The sequence below is a fragment of the Bison bison genome, unplaced genomic scaffold (assembly GCF_000754665.1).
Source record: "Bison bison bison isolate TAMUID 2011002044 unplaced genomic scaffold, Bison_UMD1.0 scf7180017862643, whole genome shotgun sequence".
Classification (NCBI taxonomy): Eukaryota; Metazoa; Chordata; class Mammalia; order Artiodactyla; family Bovidae; genus Bison; species Bison bison.
The window spans coordinates 25,902-28,730 of NW_011493215.1; the positions used below are offsets into that span (position 1 = coordinate 25,902).

Below are 2,829 nucleotides of genomic sequence, written 5' to 3' on the forward strand. Positions count from 1 at the left end.
GGGGGTTGGGTTTGCTCTGGTCCAGGAGCTAAGATCCCACATGTCTCTTGGCCAAAAAACCAGAAACAGAAGCAGTACTGTAACAAATGTAATAAAGACTTCAAAAATAGTTCATATAAAAAGTATCCTTTAAAAAAATTTTTTAAAAGCATGATTTAAACAGGTTATTATATATAACCTGACTTAAAGTATAGCTATGAAGAAGACTGTTACAATAGGACAAGAAAGAAATCTGGTAAATAATGAAGCACTGGCATTCTGAATGGAGAGGAGAATCCTCCAGTCTTTGGAAAGGTCAGAGAAAAGACATCAATGATCACTGCGGTATCTAGCATTGCTGAGTTTCTCATTCCCATGCTTCTTCCTAAGCCTGCCTTTCCTCTTTTACCCTAGCAAGCACACTGACAAACACCAACAAATTCCTTTTGCGGCATTCACTCAATTAGCTAAAAGACAATAAATATTAAAGTTTACTCCATAAATAAACCTATATATCAAAGCAAGTCTATCATAAAGGCTCTTGAGTCCCTACTGGCTTCACGGGTTTTCAGAGGAATTCATCCATGTGTGTGGGTAACCTTCTCCACTACACTGAAGGGGAAAAGGAAGACCAAAGGTATGTTTTATATTCCAGTTCAGGAAGAGAGTAGTCAAAACAGTTGTTCCATTAAATTGTAATCATTCATATCCATACTGTTTTTTTCTCAATTAAGGATACTTGTGATCAAAGTTATACCACATCCGGAAGAGCCACGCGCTCTCTGCTTTGGTAGTTCTTCTTTCACTTTCAGGAATACCCTGCAAACAGACAATAAGTAAGTCAATATATACATAAAGACAAAAAACACATTCATTTAAGAGTCATTGCTTTGTAGAATTACAAATATAGCCTAATTTAAGAGCTTGTATATTGCAGCTTAGGAATAAGAAACTGAAGTATTTTTCTGCACACTTCTATTACTCAGGCTGCTTCCTGATTTATGAGTCGACTGGCATTTAGCAAAATTAATGTGGGATAATCCACCCCCTAAATCTGAAAGCTTTACACCCACAATGTGAACTGCACCTTAAGCGGAAAACATCCCATAAACATTCTGATCTTTGGGAGTTGTCATGGGTCTCAAAACCAACTGGCATTTTCAAAGATGCTATTATGTTGTTAGAACATTAGCAAAATTTAAGTAAGTAGGGAAATTCCATGGTAAGCCAGGCTGGGTAGGAGGGAAAACTAACACAGCAAGCGGATCTCTTCAAAAACAGCTCCCCCCAAAACATAAACTGCATCCCCATGTGTAACACGGAGCAGTCAGCAGTGGCACTGTGAGGCCATCTGGTTCATCTCGGCTCTGATGTGAACTAGTTGGGCAAGTCCCTTCCCCTCCCAGCCTGAGTTTTTTCATAAATACAATGCGAACCTTACTCAAAAGCTCTTTCCAGCATGAATGTTCTGTTTCCAAGATTTTCAAAGAGTACAGTTTAGATTCTGGGTTTGGTTCCTGTTTTGTTCCTGTTTTTCCTGATCCTCAAAATAAGTGAATCTTCCTCTCAGTAGGTATCAAAATACAAAATGTCTGAGAACACTGAACAGGCTTACAGTGTTTACTTTCACATCAGGAGGCATTAGTTTGTATAGCTCCACTTTTTAGAAGAGCAACAAATCTACAAATCTCACGATCCCCTCACCACACGAACACCTGTAAACCTAACCCCTACATGTTCCATAGTTACTAAAATCTTCCTCTGTGCTTCCCAGTGGACACTTGAAATATTGAGTAAACAATATACTGAGCCAAGGCATCCACAGTTTTGAGGGCAAAGTAAAAATGACATTTTTTTCTGGATGTCACAGTTGGTACTCACCTACCTGGCTCTTTCCCTGTCACTCCATTTCCATTTGTCCTCTGTGGTGACAGAGGGGACATAACAGGTAGAGGCATACACAGATGGTGATCAAGCATTGGTCTGGGGAGCTGTCTGATCACTACTCTTTTTTCGACATGGGGGTGGAGGCACTGAGGGGCTATTACCCTTTGGAAACTACCCCAGGAACTCAGCATCATGGGAACTCATCCAGCCTGGTTTGTACAATTATTTCAAACCCATGAAATTATACTTTAAGGTTCTGATCACAAAAGAGGCAGGTGCGTCCTAGGTCACATACAAACTCATCACTTGATAGCTAGCAAAATTAGCATTCAGGAAATGAATCTGACAAAAAAAATTTTTTTAATTACACTCTGAAGACAAGTAGACCAGGGCCTGTTTCAGACAAGAAAAAGAACTATTGTTTTTAAAGAGATGCTTTCCATTTTCAAAAACCTCATTTCTGTTATTTCCCATCTCATGTCTAGGGCAAAGGCACCTATTCAGCTGTGCTCAGAAAGCATTAAAAGGTGGAAGAAAAATACCAGGAAAAGGTGGTCAGTCTAGAGAAAGCACTGAGTTACAATGCACTAGTCTACCAAGTTCTGTTTCAAGGAAACAACAGAGAAAGTGACACATGAGTGTAAGCAAGGAAACATGGGCAGGGCTGAGGCAGAGGGTAAGAAAGCACATTCTCCTGAACAGGCAGGGAAGCCTGGCTGAAGAGCCCAAGGCTTCCAGGCAGTTCTCAAGGGCAGCTGCTGGTCATCCAATTTGAAAGTTGCACAGGAAAAGCAGCTGGAGTGGGGCTTACATCAGAGACAAGACTTCATGCGCAAACCAAAATGGAAAAAGGCTCCCCGTGCCAGAACAGTCACTTGAAAACCCAGGAGTGCTTAAGGGACTGCTCTTGTCTGTGGCCAAAGCCCAGCCTTGCCCACAGATAGGGGAGCTGTCACCCTTGAT

The 2,829-nt window shown here is 41.0% G+C and overlaps 1 long non-coding RNA gene across 1 annotated transcript in view; it reads right to left on the reverse strand.

Annotated features, from left to right (window-relative positions):
- LOC104983438 overlaps window positions 1–2,801 on the reverse strand; it is a 15,755-nt gene extending 12,954 nt beyond the window's left edge. Inside the window, exon 1 of the long non-coding RNA XR_824642.1 lies at window positions 719–2,801. This is a non-coding gene — a long non-coding RNA (uncharacterized LOC104983438). The remainder of the gene's footprint in view (window positions 1–718) is intronic.
- Between the last annotated feature and the right edge of the window lie 28 nt (window positions 2,802–2,829).